Genomic DNA, 23,309 nt, shown 5'->3' with positions numbered 1-23,309 from the left:
TTCATACCCCATGAACTTTCCCACATTTTTTCATGTTACATCCACAAACTTAAATTTATTTTACTGGCATTTTATCTGATATACCAACACAAAGTTGCACGTTTTAGAGAGTAATTTAATAGATTTAATAGTAATAGTAGCAGAAAATTGTGACATGCATTTATAGTCAGCACCCTATAGTTGGATAGGCCTAAATAAAATCCAGAGTGACCAATTGCCTCCAGAAGTCACCTAATTAGTTAGTTGAGTCTACCTGTGTGTAATTTATTCTCAGCTTAACTACAGCTGTTCTGTGAAGGCCTCACAGGTTTCTTTGAGGACATTATTGATCAAACAGCATCAGGAAAACCAATGAGTTTACCAGGCAGGTCAGGGATAGAGCTGTAGAGAAAAGTAAAGCAGGGTTAGGTTATAAAAAAAAAATCTCACGCTGTTCAATCGATCACCCAAAAAATGGAAGGAGCATAGCACTACTGTAAACTTACCAAGACATGGCTGTACACCTAATCTGACATCCCAAGCAAAGACAGCACTAATAGAGAAGCAGCCAAGAGGCCCATGGTCATTCTTGGGGAGATGCAGAGATCCACAGCTCAGGTGGGAGAATCTGTGCACAGGACAATTATTAATCATATATTGCTGAACTCCGTCCTTTGAGAAGGAGTGGAAAGAAGAAAGCCATTTTTAAAAGCAAGCATTAAAAAGTTCCATTTGCTATTGGCAAAAAGTCATGTAGGGGCAAAGCTAGCTGTAGAAAAGGGTGCTCAGGTCAGATGAAACCAAAATAGAACTTTTTGGGCAAAATGCTATATGTGGTGGAAAACTAACACTGCACATCACCCTGAAAACACCATCCCCACCATCAAACATAGTGGTGGCAGTATTATGCTTTTCTGATAATTTTTTACTGCAGGAACAGAGAAGCTGTTTTAGGTTGCAACAGACTTGAGACTTGGGCTTAAGCTGGGTTCACACATAACAACATCGATGTCGCTGTTACGTCACCATTTCCTGTGACGTAACAGCGACCTTACATGATCGCTAGTTAGCTGTCAAACATGTAATTTTAAGCAGCGACAGCGCAGGGATCATAGCGACCTCGACGGTCGTTGGGACATGTCACACATGTTGCTGTGCGACGACTCAGACCTTGAAAGAGGCGTGGTGTTTACCCCTAGACATGTTTTGCGTTGCCTCTTTTCACGCCCATCTGTTCCGATTGGTGATCGCTACAGCGCCCTTGCGTTGCCCTTTTCACGCCCCTCTGTTCCGATTGGTGATCACTACAGCGGCGCCTAATTGGGTGACCATGCCAAACAAAGGAAGACACAAAGAACAACACACTAGCGACACCAGACAGAGACTCTACTACGTGGAACAAAGAATGGAACTTAAAGAATGAAATCACTGTAACGCCTTCGGCAAGTTACCCAATTGGAACACTGTTATGACCACCAATCGCAGTCATGGGGGCGTTGTAAAATACACCGCAAAAACACACCCTTGTCCTGCCTTCAGTCCTAAGTCACTGCCTTCAGCATCGTCGCGACCGTCGCTGCTGCGGTGTCAAACACAAGGATGTATGTGGCGCAGCGGGATAGCAGCAATCAAAAAATGACCTGGAATATTCAAGAGCGAGCAGCGATCTTGCAGCAGGGGTCTGATCGTTGTTATGTGTCACACACAGCGACGTCGCTGTTGAGGTTGTTGCTACGTCACACAAAATGGCGACTTAGCAGCGATGTCGTTGTCATCGTCGCTGTGTGTGACACCACCTTTAGCTTCACCTTCCAGTAGGACAATGACCCTAAACATACTGCCAGAGCTACAATGGAATTGCTTGAATGGCCAAGTCAAAGTCCAGACCTAAATTCCATTGAATGCTCTCCATGGAACCTCGCTGAGCTAGAGCTAGTTTGCAAAGAGGAATAAGTAAATATGTCAGCTTCTACATGTATAAAGCTGGTGAAGACAAGCTCCAAATTAATTGCAGCAGTAATTGCAGTAAAATGTAGTCTTACTCAGGTGGCTGAATACAAATGCACATCACAAATTTCATATTTATATTTTTAAAATATTTAGAAAACCATGTATCATTTTCTTTTTTAATTAATTTAAAAAAATAATAACATTTTCAAAACATCTCAATTTATTTTGCTTTGATGTGTGATGCACAGACATACAAGCACTTCCACAAATTAGAACAGGGGTGGGCAATTAATTTTCCCATGGGGCCGCATGAGAAATTGGGATTGGTTTAGAGGGCCGGACTAATATAATTACCTCAGTTCTACCCAATATATTACATTACTACACCCCCTCCATATACTACACCTGTAATAAACTACACCACTACACCCCTATATACTACACCTGTAATAAACTACACCTGTAATATAGTACACCCCCATATAGTACACCTGTAATATACTACACCTCCATATAGCACACCTGTAATATACTACACCTCCATATAGCACACCTGTAATATACTACACCTCCATATAGCACACCTGTAATATACTACACCTCCATATAGCACACCTGTAATATACTACACCTCCATATAGTACACCTGTAATATACTACACCTCCATATAGCACACCTGTAATATACTACACCTCCATATAGGACACCTGTAATATTCTACACCTCCATATAGCACACCTGTAATATACTACACCTCCATATAGCACACCTGTAATATACTACACCTCCATATAGCACACCTGTAATATACTACACCTCCATATAGGACACCTGTAATATACTACACCTCCATATAGCACACCTGTAATATACTACACCTCCATATAGTACACCTGTAATATACTACACCTCCATATAGCACACCTGTAATATACTACACCTCCATATAGGACACCTGTAATATACTACACCTCCATATAGCACACCTGTAATATACTACACCTCCATATAGGACACCTGTAATATACTACACCTCCATATAGCACACCTGTAATATACTACACCTCCATATAGCACACCTGTAATATACTACACCTCCATATAGCACACCTGTAATATACTACACCTCCATATAGGACACCTGTAATATACTACACCTCCATATAGCACACCTGTAATATACTACACCTCCATATAGTACACCTGTAATATACTACACCTCCATATAGCACACCTGTAATATACTACACCTCCATATAGCACACCTGTAATATACTACACCTCCATATAGTACACCTGTAATATACTACACCTCCATATAGGACACCTGTAATATACTACAACTCCATATAGCACACCTGTAATATACTACACCTCCATATAGTACACCTGTAATATACTACACCTCCATATAGCACACCTGTAATATACTACACCTCCATATAGGACACCTGTAATATGCTACATCACTACATCCCTATATACTACACCTGTAATTTACTACACCCCATATACTACACCTGTAATATAGTACACCCCCATATAGTACACCTGTAATATACTACATCTCCATATAGCACACCTGTAATATACTACACCTCCATATAGGACACCTGTAATATGCTACATCACTACATCCCTATATACTACACCTGTAATTTACTACACCCCATATACTACACCTGTAATATAGTACACCCCCATATAGTACACCTGTAATATACTACATCTCCATATAGCACACCTGTAATATACTACACCTCCATATAGGACACCTGTAATATGCTACATCACTACATCCCTATATACTACACCTGTAATTTACTACACCCCATATACTACACCTGTAATATAGTACACCCCCATATAGTACACCTGTAATATACTACATCTCCATATAGTACACCTGTAATATACTACACCTCCATATAGTACACCTGTAATATACTACATCTCCATATAGTACACCTGTAATATACTACACCTCCATATAGTACACCTGTAATATACTACACCTCCATATAGTACACCTGTAATATGCTACAACACTACATCTCTATATACTACACCTGTAATTTACTACACCCCATATACTACACCTGTAATATAGTACACCCCCATATAGTACACCTGTAATATACTACACCTCCATATAGTACACCTGTAATATACTACACCTCCATATAGCACACCTGTAATATACTACACCTCCATATAGTAAACCTGTAATATACTACACCTCCATATAGTACACCTGTAATATACTACACCTCCATATAGCACACCTGTAATATACTACACCACCATATAGTACACCTGTAATATACTACACCTCCATATAGTACACCTGTAATATACTACACCTCCATATAGCACACCTGTAATATACTACACCACCATATAGTACACCTGTAATATACTACACCCCCATATAGTACACCTGTAATATACTACACCTCCATATAGCACACCTGTAATATACTACACCTCCATATAGTAAACCTGTAATATACTACACCTCCATATAGTACACCTGTAATATACTACATCACTATACCCCCATATACTACACCACTATATACACCTCCATATAGTACACCTGTAATATACTACACCTCCATATAGCACACCTGTAATATACTACACCACCATATAGTACACCTGTAATATACTACACCTCCATATAGTACACCTGTAATATACTACATCACTATACCCCCATATACTACACCACTATATAGACCTCCATATAGTACACCTGTAATATACTGCACCTCCATATAGCACACCTGTAATATACTACACCACCATATAGTACACCTGTAATATACTACACCCCCATATAGTACACCTGTAATATACTACACCTCCATATAGCACACCTGTAATATACTACACCTCCATATAGTAAACCTGTAATATACTACACCTCCATATAGTACACCTGTAATATACTACATCACTATACCCCCATATACTACACCACTATATACACCTCCATATAGTACACCTGTAATATACTACACCTCCATATAGCACACCTGTAATATACTACACCACCATATAGTACACCTGTAATATACTACACCTCCATATAGTACACCTGTAATATACTACATCACTATACCCCCATATACTACACCACTATATACAACACCTCCATATAGCACACCTGTAATATACTACATCACTATACCCCAAATACTACACCACTATATACACCGCCATATAGTACACCTGTAATATACTACACCTCCATATAGCACACCTGTGATATAGTATACCTCCATATAGCACACCTGTAATATACTACACCTCCATATAGTACACTTGTAATATACTACTCCCCCATATATCACACACCCTGCTCCCCCATATCACACACACTACACCCCCAAATGTCACATACCCTGCTCTCCATACAGCCTGCACCCCCATATCACACACACTACACCCCCATATCTCACATACCCTGCTCCCCATACAACCTGCACTCCCATATCTCACAAACCCTGCTCCCCATACAGCCTGCACCCCCCAGATCACACACTACACCCCGATATGTCACACACCATGCCCACATATCTCACCCTGCCTGTACCCCAACTTACCCCTCTCAAACACTCTGCACCCGTTCACATCCTGCTGTCAGTCTGCAGCCCTCATATGGCACTCACTCTGTAGCCCCCTTCCCCCTCTCATGTCCCCTCTTTTCTTTTTACCAGTCATCATGTGTCCAAATCTCTTTTAGGATTCAGTATCTTTGCTTTCTGCCGGCCTCCTGTGTCTCCTCCCACACAGTCACATGGGCGTGACATCATCGCAGGTCCTGCAGGATGGCTTATTCCGTCTGCTGTGCAGAGGTCTGCAGCTCAGATACGGCTGGTGGCCTCTCCAGGTCAGGGGCCCCTCTGCTGACACTGGGCTCCCCTGACTCACAGGCCGGCCCCCTGACGGTCGCATTGTCGGCCACTACACTGCGGCACTTATTAATAGGGGGCCGGCAGCCGGCTCTGCAGAGCGGCTCCCGGGCCCCTATAACCCTGCTGGCCCAATCGCAGTGGCGACCTCTGCGACCGCGGTCGTTACGCCCCTGACCCCATGTACTACACCACTATATATACAACACCATATACTACACCTGTAAAACTACACCACTACACCCCCAGTATTAGTCACCAGTCCCGCCCTCCCCCATTGTCCCCTCCTCAGCTTATTAGTCATTACTTACCTCTCCCTTGTTATCGTCCCCGTCCTCAGGCACCCTCCGTACAGGCCCCCCGCTGAGCTGCTCCTCTTATACGGGCCCTGGCTGTGCTGATGCTGTTCTGCGAGGGGCCCCCGCCGCTGCTTCTCTCCGTGAAGGCCCCCACTGTGCTGCTCCTTCTGCCGGGTGGGAACTTTTGAAATGACACACGCAGCGCAGTACTGATAACATCAGAGCGCACGCGTGTGTCACTGACAAAGTGCCGGCAGGGAACAGAGCAGAGACTCCTGCGTTCCGCTGCCTGCACTTACTGTGCGGACCTGCAGGATTTGTCCCTGAAAGACAGGCGGGCCGGTCACAGAGAGTAGGTGGGCCGGATGTGGCCCGCGGGCCGCCCCTTGCCCAGGTCTGAATTAGAATGACAACCATGAGGTTATTAATGGTGTTCAAGGACTGTTCTACCATGCTGAATGCACTTGGCCATACAAATAATCAAATTACATTGCTAGTGTTGCGGGCAGGGGACAGACCACGGCAGGGTGGGCTGCTCGAGATGCTCTGATGCGGGGTAGTGGCAGTGGCTCGAGGGTAAGCCAGACCCGGGCCTGAGCACCCGTCCGTCGCCCGCAAGTGAAAAAGGGGATTTGTTATATAGGAGAGGTTTTGTCAGTGACGCCACCTGTGGTTTGCAGTGATTGTTGGTGACACCACCGCTGCCTTGGTATGGGGTGCCTGGAGCTGATGGAGCGGGGCAGCAGGTTTGTATGCCCTCAATGGGTAGGGGAGGTGTTGTACCAGGGCCCAGGTGTCGGTGAGATAGAGTGATCGGGCACAGTCTGCGGGGATGGGCCGGATGATACCGGTGTACTCACTGTTTTGAATAAAATCACACAGAGTCCAGATAGTAAACCAACTAACAGTAACCGGTAGCCTCCGGAGGGGTGTGCTCAGGTCCCGCACACCGGTGGACAAAATAGGGTCTCCTGCACTCTAGGTTGGTGTCTTGTGTGTTGACTAGTCCGCATGAAACCGGGAAGTCCACTCCCGGTGACTTTTCCGTAGGAGCTGTGGCCCGCGAGATCTGACCCTTGAGATTTTAGCAGGCACTTGCAGATGCCCTATCCCCCTCGTTGGGCTTCCGTCTCGCTCTATCTGGGCTGTTAGTGGGACAAGACTATGCACGGCCTCCGGACCGGATTCCCACTGTCGGCACCGGCGAGCTACAACCCTGCCCCGGCCAACTTCAGGTCTCCCGCGACAGGTTCTTCATCGCCTGTGGCCCTGCTCTGCCGTCTGCCACCTAGTTAGCTCAAGTAGTCCAGTAGTCCAGGAGCTACAACCCCCGGCTACCACCTCGCTCCTCTCACTTTCACTGTCTCCTCTCAACTCCTCTGTTCGACTATTGTTCTCTCACATTGACACCTCAGAACCCCTAGGTGGGTGTCACCATCTGCCTGGCCCCACCCACTGGTGTGTCCCTATTGTCCTGGGGCATGACTAGGCTTTTGTGGCTGGTGTATGTACCTCTGTGGGGTTGTGTCTGAAGGCCAAGGAGGAGGGAATCCTGAACCTGGAAGAGGGGTGAAGTCATCTCTGACATCCTGATTTTGTCAGGGCATCACACTAGCACCTCCATTTTTGATTGCCAATCAATTATGTCCCAGATGTGATTGATAGGAGACAAGTTCAAAGTTGCATTAGGCCATGGTAGCATGTTTAGGACATGCAGGGTGTCCATAGTAGCATGAGCATTATGTGGCCTGCTGTTTGCATGTTGAAAAATGGCTCCTGCAACACTAGAGAAATGACCATACCATTAGTTCCATGACCAAATCAATGTAATGTCGAGTTGTTAGTGTACTTGGAATGAAGACCAGAGGGATCTGGCTACTCTACATTATGACACCCCACGTCATATTCCTGGGAATAGGACCAGTGTGATGTTCCCCTTTGAAGGTCTCTTCATGCGTTTACCTGTGTGGTCTCTTTAGAGTTCAAGCTTGGTGCATAGTGATCCATCATGCACTGCAAGTGAAATTGGACATCACATATGAAGCCTAAGGCACCAAACATCATGTACACAAGTTATCAGAAGGCATATGCACAATATTGGGCTATGATCTAGATATTCAGCTAGAGTTGTTCGTTGACCTCACACCACTGCTCTCATAGGCTATCATGATGTAGGCAAGATTGGCAATGGAGGCTGAAAAAGAAGTCTATCCTCTTTAGCTGTGTCCCATTTTTGATTTAGATGCAATCATAGCCAGAGATTGGTCCAGAGATCATCTGGAAAATGCCATAAAGACGCCATCATGAGGGAGTGTGAAAATATTCCATGGGCCATTTTTTAAATACGGCAAGACCAGAACGCATGTTCCTCAAGCCTCTGTGAGTAGCCTGTGAGGCCTAAACCTGCTACAATGGCTGCAGCGTCTCTGGACTTGTCTCCCATCAAGCACATCTAAAACATCAGTGAATTTTTTGTTTTCTACCACAGAGCATCCTTGACCATAGGAAGTATTATACTTTTTTTGCCCAAACAAAAAATAAAGAATGCTTACATTTTTTAGATTTTGCCTATGAATGATGACCTTCAACTAAAACCTTACATAGACTCCATCCTTTTGTTCTAAAACATTGGGAAACTGAGATTATTTATTTTCTATTTTAATAGCACATTTGTGCAACAGTAAAAATAAACCCTGAATGAGAAAAGCATTTATGTTCTTGGGGAACGTCAGTTTACAGCGGCTGTGACAATCTCTTTTATGGAAATGTACATGATTTTTATTTGAAATTCTTTTTATTGTGTTTGACTCTTTATGAGGATTTAGAAAAAATGTCAGAGTATTTTGGAATATTCGGCATTCTGATAACATTTAAAATCACCTTGCTTTCCATGTTGCTGAAGATTGTTCTCTCTGAAAGGCATTAATGTTAACAACTGCTTCCAGTGTTCTTTCTCCTTTTTATATTAGATGACTGGGTCCTCAAATCAGATGGGGAATCCATATTAACATCATTATTATATTTATCCCTGTCTAAGTTCAAAATTAACTATTTGTAAGTACAACGGGTAAAATAAGTATTGGACACACCACCAATTTTCTAAGTATATTTGCTATTGATATGAATTTCTCACCAGATGTCAGTTACAACTCATCCAATCAACAAAGGCAAAGATATCAAATCATGTGCACGGCATTAAAGTAGCTCCATGGTTACGACCACTCATATAGTGACAGTTAGTGGCTAGTGGTTGTAACCATGGATATCTAACCTACTGTAATACCCTGCACATGAGGTAAGTGACATAGCTAATCAGGAGAACTATACTACATTTCTAACAGGAGGTATTTGATAATAATATTATACTTACTGTACATTGGGATAAGATCTTGGAGATGGCAATGCCCCTTTAATTAAGGTGGACACAAAATAGTTGGAGTCATGTCTATCTGAGCATTGAGGAGCTAGTGTTCAGTAAACGTTTATAGGTTGTGTGAAGCTTTTTCTCAATCCAATGCACCTTAAAGAAAATATATTTCTTTATTTTACTCACTTATATAGCGCTATTAATTCCATAGCGCTTTACAGATGTGATCATCACGGTCCCTATTGGGGCTCACAATCTTAATTCCTCATTAGTACGTCTTTGGAGTGTGGGAGGAAATCTATTCAAATACGGGGAGAACATACAAACTCTTTGCAGATGGTGTCCTTGGTGAGATTTGAACCAAGGACCCCAGTGCTGCAAGACTGCAGTGCTAACCACTGAGCCACCGTGCAGCCCAATATATATATATATACTGTATATAAATATACATATACGTGTATATATATATATATATATATATACTGTATATATATATATATATATATATATATATATACACATACTAGCTGCACTGCCCGGCTTCGCACGAGTTAATAACTGCTGTTAAGAAGATAGAATGTATTAACAAAAATGTATTCTGCACACAAAAAACCACAGAACAAAAAGAAATTTAATTATTAAAAGGCAAAAACTAAGCTAATAGAAGCATTTCACAACATATATTTCAACACCACAGATATTAAACACAGATTTAACTAAATTGGCAAAGTAATGTTGTCCGTCTGTCTCTTTCCAGGTCTTTCTCTTTCCAGGTCTGTCTCTTTTCCCGTCTGTCTCTTTCCCCGTCTGCCTGTCTCTGTCTGTCTCTTTCTTTGTCTGTCTCTATCTCTCTGTTTCTTTCCCCATCTGTCTCTTTCTAGGTCTGTCCCTTTCCCAGGTCTGTCTCTTTCCCCGTTTGTCTCCCAGTCTCTTTGTCTGTGTCTTTTCCTGTCTGTCTCTTTCCCTGCCTGCCTGTCTCTGTCTGTCTCTTTCCTTGTCTGTCTCTATTTCTCTGTCTCTTTCCCCGTCTGTCTCTATCAAGGTCTGTGTCTTTCCCCATCTATCTTTGTCTATCTCTCTGGCTCTCTCCTCCTTCCCTGTCTGCCTGTCTCTGTCCCTATCTGCATCTCTCACTGTCTCTGTCTCTTTCTCCGTCTGTCTCAATCTCTTTCCCTTTCTGTTTATCTATCTCTTTCCTTGTCTGTCTATCTATCTCTGTCACTTTCCCTGTCTGTCTCTATCCCTGTCTGTCTCTTTCCCTCTCTTTCTCTCTCTATCCCTGTCTCTCTTTCCCTCTCTTTCCCTGTCTGTCTCTTCCCCTCTTTCCCTCTGTCTCTTTCCCTGTGTCTGTCTCTTTGTCTGTCTCTTTACCGGTCTGTGTCTGTCTCTTAACCTGTCTCTCTCTTTCCCTCGCTTTCTCTTTATGTCTCTTTCCCTGTCAGTCTGTCTCTTTGTCTCTGTCTGTCTCTTTGTGTCTGTCTCATACCCTGTCTGTGTCTGCCTATTTCCCTGTCTGTGTCTGTCTCTTTCCCTGGCTGCATTGTGACACTATATATATATATATATATATATATATATATATATATATATATATACACACACAGTATATATATATATATATATATATATATATATATATATATATATATATATATATATTTATATACTGCTCAAAAAGATAAAGGGAACATTAAAATACCATTTTGTTGTTTAAGCGTTCCCTCTATTTTTTGAGCAGTCTACATCTCTCTCTCCCTCTCTCTCTCTCTATCCCATACTTATCTGCACAATAAAAATGAGCAACTCATTCTGCTATATCTAAATATATTAGTAGCAGTCAATAAAATTCTGATTACATAGAGATTACTTGGAGTAGAGGCTTTGTTGGATTGATATGAGTTTATAACTTAGGTATGTAACAATACCCCACTTGGGAAAACAAATGATCAAAAGAGCCATAAAAATGTAGGGTGGCATTGATGCATACCATGAATATTTATCCGATGATTGGAATATATTGGAGCAGCCATTTTCTGTAATTAATATATGGGTATATTGATAATGAGTGTTTCTAAAGGTATTTAATAAACGCAAATACTTTAAAAAAATACAATAAGTTTGTTTTGTTTTTTCAGGGTCCTTCTGGTCCAAAGGGTGACAAGGTCAGTAGTAAATAATGAGATATGTATATTTTATAAGTGGAATGGCAAATCCATGCTGATGTTCAACTGGAGCATAACATTGCATAGTAAGATCTGTGACATACATCCAGCATTTGTGAGAGAGTCACAGGGGAGCACAGAGTCCTTGTTAAAACTATCATCTCATCTTTCCCCTTTGCAGGGAGATCAAGGTGATCAGGGCCCTCGGGTAAGCACTTTCAAAAAAATGTTGCACTTCTAAACACATTAGTTAAAAGCCTAGCTAAAGCTAGAACTAACACAGTAGCCCCACTGTGTATCTATGTCTAATAACTGCATCTTCGCTGCATGCTCCAGTCACTACCTCAGCAAAATCAGTGTGTTGTACATCTGTTGTGCACATTATAAACTAATGCTGTAGCACCAATCACCCAGCAGAAGGTTAGGAAAACTGGAATGATGATAGGTCCACTGGATTATCACAGACTATGACTGAGGAAATGTAGCTATATAAATAGTGTAAATAAACACACACACAAACACACACACACACACACACACACACCCCACACACACACACACACACATATATCTATATCAGTAAATCAAGACAACTGATGGTGCATTAACATACACTTTGTAGATCTTAGGATTTGAAGTTCCACAGAAGGCAATGGTGGCATAGAAAACGTTAGACCTGTACTGTTAGCTCCATTGCCCCATAGAAGATTAAAATAAAAAGAGCATATAATTATAAAGCCAACCTAAATATGCAATGATTCTTAGGTATTGAAAAACCATATGCTATAATTGGCTCGTTACCTCAGTTGCCACATATGGTGTCTGAGATAACACAGAAACTGATCAGTCATGTGGACAAGCCGATCATTGAATGGATATAGGGTCAGCCCAACTCTGCCCCGACAGATCATGTTGATGGAAGGAAAGATCAGATATGTTGAATTTTGACAGCCAATCCTTTAGTTCTCTGGAAAAAAAACCTTCCATCATACAGCACACATGCATGCTCAGCCAAACCGAGTGTTTATGTGTATGCAGGGGTCAAGCAAGATAGCTGTTGGCCAGTAGTGTGTATAGGTATCATAATTAAAAAGATAAAATTTATCCATAGGAATATTTAATTTTTATCCCCTAAAAGCAACCTGCCTGTAACACTACCCCTGTTCAAGCAAATGTCACCCTGGATAGGTTACTGTAAAAAGTTATGTAAGCTGCCTCATTCAACATCATCTGCTTCATCACTGCCCCAAAATTTGGCAATTACTGATATGCAAATTAGATCCGCAAGTGCATTCGTGGGCACAGCAGTGCACTTGCAGTCCTTGGCTCCTCTTCACTTCTCCCTGCTGACACTGACCCCAATTCTTGACTGACAGCAAAGATATAGGCTCTGCTGCAAAATATCACCTCTGAAAACCTCTGCAGGTAAAAAGTAGGGCCATTGTCAGAAGGGAGAAGCCAAGAGGAGCCATGGAGTGCAAGAACACAGATACACCAACCTGCATTTATTTGCATGTTAATAAAAGCTGACTGTCAGGACAACGGTTCAGCAGTTGCTGCTGTAAAAGCCTAAACATTATTAAACATGCCTAAGTTCACATGTCCAGTAATCATTCGTTAGAACAGATCAGCAATCCGTAGGCAAAATGTTGTTCAGACAGAACTTTTTTGTCCATTTTTAAAAAACTGATTTCAGCTGGATCTGTTTTTTAGCAATGAAATCTATGGAAAATGGATGTATTTGTATAGCCATCTTTTATCCTCCAATTGAAAATGATCCAGTAAGAACATAACAGATCCTTTACGAATTAAATAAAAACAGATGACAGATCCATTTTTCCTTATAGTCCAATGTTAAAAAGGCAGATCCAGATTAAATCAGTTTTTTTTTTAAAAAGTACAAAAACGTTCTGTTTGCCAATCGGTTGCTGCTGAATAATAGATCACAGACTGAACATGAGTCAACAGTGTGATGCAGCAGCAAAAAAGGCAAACACCATTCTAGGATATATTAACAGAAGCATACAGTCTAGATCACGGGAAGACATTATCCCCCTTTAATCCTCTTTGGTCAGACCTCATCTGGAATATTGTGTCCAGTTCTGGGAACAAACATTTTAAAAAAGACATCAACAAACTGGAGCAAGTTCAGAGAAGAGTGACCAGAATGGTGACTGGTCTGCAAACCATGTCCTATGAGGAATGGTTACAGGATTCAGCTTGCAAAAGACAAGACTGAGAGGAGACCTAATAGCTGTCTACAAATATCTTTAAAGGCTGTCACACTGTAGAGGGATCAGTTTTATTCTCATTTTCACAAGGAAAGACTAGAAGTAATGGGATGAAACTGATGGGGAGGAGACACAGATTAGATAGTAGAAAAAACTTTTTGACAGTGAGGGTGATGAATGAGTGGAACAGGCTGCCACGAGAGGTTGTGAGTTCTCCTTCACTGGAAGTCTTTAAAAAGAGGTTGGACGGACATCTGTCTGGGATGATATAGTGAATCCTGCTTTGAGCAGGGGGTTAGACTAGATGACCCAGGAGGTCCATTCCAACTCCAATATTCTATGATTCTGGATCCTTTCTAATGGATGACTCCTAGACATGTGAATGTAGCCTTACACTGTTTTATCCCACAGAACCTCTACTCTACACTTCCTCAGAGATAGGGTTACTGTCATGTCCCCTTTAGCAATTTTCTATCAGCCTCCAGGTCTAAAAGTACATTGTATAGAGTAGTGCAGAGCGTGCTTACAAAGGGGGGCATTCCACCTCTAACTCTGTGTCCTGTTTGTATACTAACTATGGAATAGTATTGTGGCAGTATATACATTGCTGTTATAAAACTTTATATTTATACCATGGGTGGTCGCAGAAGTGGACATTTAATAACCAAGTGAAATAATTGAATGTGTCCTGCATGGAGCATAAATCCTACAGTCATCACACAGCTATGGGTTATTTTCTTATAGATGTTCATAGCTGGCGTATAAGCAACCCTTGATGTAGACAAGATACAATAGAGTTATATATAGACAGGACTGTAATTAAATGCTTGTGGCTTTGTAATTATTTCTAAGTATTTGCGTTTCAGCAGAACGTTCCTGATCTATCACCCTATCTCCTAGACAAATGTAATGGAGAGCAATTAAATATGACACGTTCCATAAACGGTGATGCTATATTTTAGAAGCTGAGCACCTTAATTACAATGAAAAGAAATAGAATAGATCCGTGCCCTCGGAACGGTGTGTTTTATTTCCATGGCGAGCGCACCCCTATGGTATAAATAATATATGTGATGTCATGCGGTGTAATAGGGATTTTGTTATTCATGCTGAGATGACAACTGCGAATAATCCGCTCATTAGACACAATCTCTCAGCAGTGATATTAAAATCCAGATTTCACAGTGTGTATTGTAATCAATGTTTGTACACCACACGTACTAGATGTGCATATACTCCCAGAATAAACCCTTTTATAGCTCCCGTTTCCATTGTACATCTATTGGCGTTCCAGTTACAAGGACAAATAAATAAGAGTTAAAACCTCTCTCTTGTTTTACAATGCACTGCCTGACATTTTACACTGTCACAGGCAATTTTCTTCTGCATTAAATATAAAAATCCCCGCTCATTAAATTCCATAGCCACGATATCGACAATAATTGAAAAACAGAAATGCTGAATGCTAGAATTATATGCAATAGAGGTAAATACATGAGTTACAGCATGATGTAAAACTATGTCAAAATACATACTGGGTCAAAATAGTAGTCATAACTAGCAGCATATCTGTCGAAAAAGAAAATAATCATGTACATACAATATTTCTCCATACACTTTACAGTCATCCTTTATAATACGGTATTAATGTAACATGCTGGAAAAAAGTAAATTACATTCTTTGATTGATAAAAAAAAATCTCTAATTTCTTTCTGCTTACTTCAAGGCAAACTTTAACTCCATAATTACACAGTGCTTTGAAAAAGTACCGTATTTTTCGGATTATAAGATGCACTGGACCATAACACGCAACCTAGTTTTAGAGGAAGAACATAGGAAAATAAAATTTTAAGCAAAAAATGTGGTAATGACACACTGTTATGGGGCGAGGATCTGCTGCTGACACTGTTATGGGTATTAATGGTGACAAATTCTCTACTAAGGTACCCCATACTGGTAATAATCATCCTGCCTTTTATATGATCCCCATCCTTGCATATATGTCCCTCATCCTAATATAGCCCCCATCCTGATAAATACCCCCATCCTGGTATAGCCCCCCCATCCTGTTATATACCCCCATCCTCATAATTACCCCTATCCTGCTATATACCCTCATCCTGCTATATACCCCCATCCTGCTATATACCCCCATCCTGCTATATACCCCTATCCTGCTATTTACTCCCATCCTGCTATATAGCCCCATCCTGCTATATAGCCCCATCCTGCCATATACCCCCATCCTGCTCATATACCCCCATCCTGCTATATACCCCCATCCTGGCATATGGCCTGTATCCTATGGCACAGAAAAAACTAAACGTTTATACTCACCTTTCCTCACTCCAGCAGCATCACTTGTCTTCCTGTCAGTGTCAGCGCCGCTGACCTGTGTGGAGCCGGTCACCATTCCCTGCAGCATCGCGATGACCTCCTGTCTCCCTGCCCGCTGATGTGTGTGGAGAGCGGTATGCACGGTGATGATATCATCTCTGTGCTCACCGCTCTCTACACAGATCAGCGGGCTGGCAGACAGGAAGACATTGCAATGCTGCAAGGAATGGTGAGCACATGATGATGAAGCTCGGGGGGCAGTGAATATAGCCGCACATGATCACTCCAGGTTGTAGTTGCCAGGGGTGATCACGCGGGCCAGCTGTTTACTGTGCGTGCACCCCCCGCCCATCATGGACGGGAAGATGCATGCATATGAAATGAGCGGGCCCACGTGGTCACAGCAGGCGTTGCTACAGCCTGCTCGTGCCGCCGATGACCCGCACCACCTCAGCACCCTCATTCCCCACAGCCCTACATTCAGACTGTAAGATGCACCCCCCACTTTCCCCCAACATTTGGGGGGAAAAAATGTGTCTTATAGTCCGAAAAATACGGTATTTATACCTCATGAACTTTTCCACATTTTTTAAGTTATACCTACAAGATGAAATGTATTTTATTGGAATTTTATGTGATGTACCACCACTAAGTAGCAAGTATTTGTGAAGTATAAAGGAAATGGTACATAATTTTCTAATTCTTTCAAAAAAATAAATCTGAATATTGTACCTTGAATTTGTATTCAACCCCCTATAGTCTGAGACCCCCCCTTGCCTCCAGAAGTCACCTAATTTTTAAATTGAGTCCACCTTTCTGTAATTTGTTTCTCAGTATAACTACAGCTGTTCTTGTGAAGGCCTCAGACATTTCTTTGAAAACATTAAGGATTAAACAGCATCATCAAAACCAAGGAACACAATAGACAGGTCAGGGATAAAAGTTTGCTAAAAATTAAAGCAAGGTTAGGTTATAAAAAAAATAGCTCAAGCTCTGAAAATCTCACAGAACACTGTTCAACCAATCATCCAAAAAATGGAAAGAGTATGGCACAACTGCAAACATCTGAAGACATGGCCGACCATCTAAACTGACATCTCAAGCAAGGAGAGCACTAACTAGAGAAGCAGCGAAAGTGTCAAGAAGAGTGTCAAGAAGAAATCCATTTTTGAAAGCAAGTCATGAGAAGTCTGGTTTGCAGTTTGAAAAGAGCCATGGGGAAGAAGATACTCTGGTCAGAAGAAGACTTTTGGGGCAACATCCTATATGTGGCAGAAAACTAAAACTGCACATCACCCTGAAAACACCATCCCCACCATCAAACATGGTGGTGGCAGTATCATGGTGTGATGATACTTTTCCTCAGCAGGGAAAAGGAAGCTGGTAAGAGTTGATGGGAAGATGGATGGAGCTAAACACAGGGCAATCCTAGAGGAAAACCTGTTAGAGGCTGTAAAAGACTTGAGACTCATGCGTAGGTTCTCTTTCCATCTGGCCAATGACCCTAAACACACTGCCAGAGCTACAATGAAATGATTTAGATCAAAGCATATTCATGTGTGTGAATGGCCCAGTCAAAGTCAAGAGTTAAATCCAATTGAGAATCTGTGGCAAGACATGAAAATTGTTCTTCACAGACACTCTCGATCCAATCTTACGGAACTATAGCTATTTTGCAAAGAACAATGGCCAAAAATTTCAGCCTCTAGATGGCAAAGCTGGTAGAGACATATCCCAAAAGACTTGCAGATGCAATTGCAGCGAAAGATGGACCTACAAAGAATGAACTGAATACAAGGGGGCTGAATACAAATGCACCTCACAATTTCATATAGAATTTCCCTTACATTTTACAAATACTTGCTTTGTTTTGTTGATATTTCAAATAAAAGCCCAATATATATATATATATATATATATATATATATATATATATATATATATATATATATATATATATATATATATATATATATATATATATGTATATATATATATATATATATATATATATATATATATATATATATATGTATATATATATATATATATATATATATATATATATATTTATATATATATATATATATATACATATATATATATATATAATGTGTGTGTGTATATATATATATATACATGTGTGTGTGTATATATATATATATATATATATATATATATATATATATATATATATATGCCAAAATATATATATTTATATATATATATATATATATATACACACACATGGAAGTGTTGACAGGGATGTGAATACTTTGTCAAGGCCCTGTATAAAAATATGAATATTAGGGAGGAGCAAGATCTCTATTTTTTCTTTCAGCGACAATCTTTTTCTTCAGTTATTCTATTCCTTGGAATAGTTAAATAAAAAGAGGCTCAAAAAATAAAAGTTTGACTCAGTCTTTAAGCGATCTCAATCTTTTTATAAAAACAAAAATGTCCAAACTAACTTTTCCCTTGATTTGCAATCTTTTCGATAAAGACAAGACATTAATTTGACTCTGCATGAAATAAATGATGTATTAATAATTTTCCTGTCGTAGACTCCTCAGCCAACAGCTGGTATTTAATTAGTCTTGGTGTCTTGTTGCTGCAGTAATAGACCACTCAGGACACCCTCATAACCATTTTCATACATAAATTTGGTCCTCATGGTGTTTTCAGAGTAAGTTACCTAACAGCTGGGGCTGCATAGAAACAGATAGCATCTTAAGAAGGTTTTGTACAGAAGGAAGTCATTTACCAAAAAATAGTGTCCAGGAGTTTGCCGTATTATCTTAACCTCAGTGAGCTGAGTGTTTCAGCAGATATCTGCCTCTGCTAGAACAGTTAATTCTTCAGGAGCCACCTTCTATTAGATGAGAAGCTTCCTGTTATTTTATACTTTGATGAACAGAGTTCTATTGTGGTTTGTCCTGCAAGAGTCATTGGAGATCATGAATTGTCTTTGTAAACCAGGCTAAGAAGTTTAATATTCTTTTCATGTCATATAACAAATTACCGAGACCAGTGGTGGAGGTACAGCGGGTGCACAGACACTGATAAAACATAGTTTCATTAGTGTTTTAATATAAATGTTGGACCATTTGGCTTCTACAGCCTTTTTGTTTAGCAGACTGCAGAATGAGTAATCAGTGAATCTGTCATTGAACTTGTCTAAAAAATGATTAAGTGGATTTAAGACCAAATTAAAGTTGAATGTTGATTTAGTCATAAAGAAGCTTAGAAGATGGTTCAAGAGAAGAGGGATAAGGTTACAGACCATGCTATCAGACAAGTTAAATGACAGATTCACTATTAACTAGTTTGACCACCAGAATTTTTTAGTAGGACACTCCGTTCAATGTATGGAGCACATTTTGACATTCGATTAGGAAAAAAATAAGCCTACAATAGTGTGGAGACACAGGGGTCAGTGGGTGTTCTCGTCCGCTGGCCTGGCCACCTTTTGAAAGGCTCATCCAAACTAAACGCCCGAACTCCATACTCATGGGCAGAACATTATTCAGACAACACAGGGTGTGAGAACCACAATAATTAGACTTTATTGGATCCCCAACAGTCAAAGGCATATAGCACAAAAACATACAAATCGCACAAAGTAACAGGCACCGAGTCTCAGCCTTCTGCTGGCTCATCAGGAATTAGGCTATTCGTGCCTTGAGGGCTTCCAGGGCCATATACCCCAAACCAGCAGCACCCTGCTTTTGGCAGGCACCCACCGAGCATAGGATAGTGACAAGCATAGGAAGCTTCACAAGCACAGCAAAGTCCCTATCCAGTTAACCAAATTGTACCCAACCTGGATTTTTTCAGCTGAATCCTAGGATCCTTGACGGTGCTCCTGCATAATGTAATCCAGTTTCAGATTCCCTAGCTGACGCCAAAGTGCCTGGGCTAGGTAATGGACTTCCAACCGGGATTGAAACCCCTAGACTGAAGCCATGTAGCAAAAGAACAAACTGGTGACTCCAACAGTCCCTATTTATATCTCCTGGGCACTCATTCCACGGATTCTCACCTGATTGGTGAATAAGGCTGTCCTCTAATTGGGTGGCATTTCAATTCTCATAGGTAATTCTCATCTGAGTTAAGGTACCTTCGCACATAGCGAGATTGCTAGCGAGATCGCTGCTGAGTCACAGATTCTGTGACGCAACAATGACCTCTCCAGCAATCTTGCCACGTTTGAAACATAGCAGCGACCAGGCCCCTGCTGTGAGATCGCTGGTCGTGTTGGAATGGCCTGGACAATTTTTTGATTGTCGAGGTCCTGCTGGGCAGGATGCATCGGTGTGTTTGACGCCTTACCAATGACCTCGTTGATGACTCAGAGCTCAGGGTCCCAACGACCACCGAGATCATTATACAGGTCACTACGGTCGCTGTATCGTTGCTGCATCGTTGGGAAGATCTGACTGTTTGACATCTCACCAGCGACCACGTAGCAACTTACCAGCAATTCTTATCAGGTTGTATCATTGTCGGAATCGCTGGAAAATCGTTAAATGTGATAGGGGTAGACAGACTGGGGGAAGTTACATTAATTTAGCAATCCACATTCTCCGACAATAGGAGGCTTCGATAGTCCTGGGGAAAACAATGACTCAACAAACACTAGTTAACACAGAAAAGGGACTCTTGTTTGGCTAAATGAAGACTATTAACCCCTAATAGACATTTTACAGGGCCGTATCTTCACAAATAGGACAAACCTATTTATAGCACAACACCACCAGGTTGGTGAGTTTATTTTGTGTTGAAGTCTGCACCTAGATGATTGTGACATTACTATGTTAGGGATTACTGTTTGTGTTTTCTAAACTATTTCACTAAAGTTAACGCATTCCGCAAAGATTCTAAAATAGAATTTTTAATAAAACTATCACAAAAATGCTTTTCTATCCCAAAATATGCACATTTTCATAAAATAAAAATGTCCCCAAAGGTATCAGTGTACTTTAAAGAGGTTGGCTAGTACTTTATATTTTTTTCCCATCTACTGTGATCAATAAATTAAGCTATCACTGAAGCTAAGTGCCGATCATGTGCCCCTTGTCTACCACAGCTGCTGGTATCCGGTGATGTCACGTCAACCTCCGGACTCTAGAAGTTAATTTGACATCACCCTATAATGTGGCCACTCACCCTGATTGACTGTGCTATGGTCTGTGTTTCACCACCCCCATCACACTCTATGACTGGTGCATGTTAAACAAGGGTCTGTTGACCCCAGCGTCTGCTTCAGCTAGATGTGCATCCAAAAGCGAACATCCAGCTGAAATACATTACAGCACAGAGACCCATCGGATCCCTGCTCTGCAAATTTCGGCGGCGTGGAGTCACACGCGGCAGGAGCTAGCACTGGAGAGAACATATGTGCACTCTGTTTAAGAAAATTAATATTCACTGCTCCACACGTTCAGAATCCCGCCCACCTTTATGCACTGAATCCGATGCTGAGAGGTGGGTTGGATTATGGGCACGAGGAGCAGTATATATTATTTCCTTAAAGAACAGGCACGTGTGATCACCCAGCAGCTGCCTTAGTGCCTGCTGTTACCCTGCACCACGGCAATTTACAGCTCTGGGATCCAACAGGTCTCTGTGCTGCAATGCCATGCCCATGTAATATAATCTACTGATCAGAATTAAAGGTGTATTATTCTCCAGAGCTGTACACAATTCAGCTGATCATCATTGGGAATAGCTACACACTTGTTGTCAAATACACACCTAACTCCTAAAGCCCCACTGTACACTAGACATTTCAGACACTTACTTTATAATGACTTTTCACTCTTGGAAGGTTGTTAGGTTAATCAGTAATGTCATACATTGAAATTTAAAAATCACCGCTCATTGGCAAAATGATCTCTGTCTTGCTTACTTTTTGATTTGGGCTAAACTTTTATTCACGAGATGAGTAGGGGTTTAATGTAGACCCAATCACATAGTACACCACAAGGTCAAAGATACAGAAAGGAGGGGAGGGAGGAGTTTGGGTGGAGTTTTGAGTGAGTGTGATAGGTGCTGGCTTAAAGACACCTGCAATGCATGATGGAACTTGTAGTAATAGAACACAGGAAGTCAGGAGAGAGGAGGTTGTGGGTTATCCCCATCAGAGCTGTATCCAGCAATGAAGATTTGCTGCTAGAGCATGATAAAAGGTTAAATTGCTAAAATAACATAATGGATGTTTAAGAGGCGCATAATAGCAAGATGTATGAAAAAAACCTGTTATGATACTGGCCAAGATCTTTAAAGGGAACCTGTCACCAGATTTGGCGACTATAAGCCTTGACTACCACCAGTGAGCTCTTATATACAGCATTCCAGAATGCTGTATATAAGAGCCAAGACTGTGCTGTAGAACAGAAAAAACACTTTTATAATACTCACCTAAGGGGCAGTCTGGTCCAATGGGTGTCACTGCTCTCCAGTCTGGTGCCTCCTCTCTGTGGAGATCTCCATCCTCCTTCTTCTGAGGCGCGTGTGCATGATACACCCTACATCATTCACACTGGCCAGCATTGATGTCCTGCACAGGCGCACTTTGATCTGCCGTGCTTAGTATTTTAGTGTGCATGCACGTGTGGTCTTTAACCTAGTCTTTAACCTTTCCTCACACCTGCGCATTACAGTAGTTTGATCTGCCCAGATCAAAGTGCGCCTGTGCAAGACCACAATGCTGGTATGTATTGATGCCGTAGGACAAGTCATCCACAGTGGGCTGGGTAAAAGGTGGATGGCGACCACCACAGAGAGGAGGCGCTGGACCGAAGAGCAGTGAGACCCATTGGACCGGACCGCCCCCCTAGGTGAGTATTATAAAAGTATTTTAATGTTCTACAGAGTGATCTGGGCTCTTATATACAGTATTTTAGAATGCTGAATATAAGAGCCCACTGGTGGTGGCTGCAGCTTATAGTCGCCAAATCTGGTGACAGGTTCCCTTTAAGTTATGCCTGTGTGTATTGTCGTGGTTGTTGGTAAGAATGAAGTAACCAGAAAAACTGTTCAGATTTAATCGATGATTCC

At 41.4% G+C, this 23,309-nt stretch overlaps 1 protein-coding gene across 1 annotated transcript in view; it reads left to right on the top strand.

The window, feature by feature from the left end:
* Positions 1 to 23,309, top strand: part of LOC142311129 (uncharacterized) — a 237,355-nt gene that overhangs the window by 6,101 nt on the left and 207,945 nt on the right. The window contains exons 2-3 of the mRNA XM_075349272.1: positions 11,652 to 11,678; positions 11,860 to 11,886. The gene's annotated coding sequence lies outside the window, so the exon portion shown is untranslated. The remainder of the gene's footprint in view (positions 1 to 11,651; positions 11,679 to 11,859; positions 11,887 to 23,309) is intronic.

This window comes from Anomaloglossus baeobatrachus, chromosome 1 (assembly GCF_048569485.1).
Source record: "Anomaloglossus baeobatrachus isolate aAnoBae1 chromosome 1, aAnoBae1.hap1, whole genome shotgun sequence".
Lineage (NCBI taxonomy): Eukaryota > Metazoa > Chordata > Amphibia > Anura > Aromobatidae > Anomaloglossus > Anomaloglossus baeobatrachus.
Note: the sequence above shows the minus strand (reverse complement) of the source record. Positions and strands in the feature narration are given on the sequence as shown.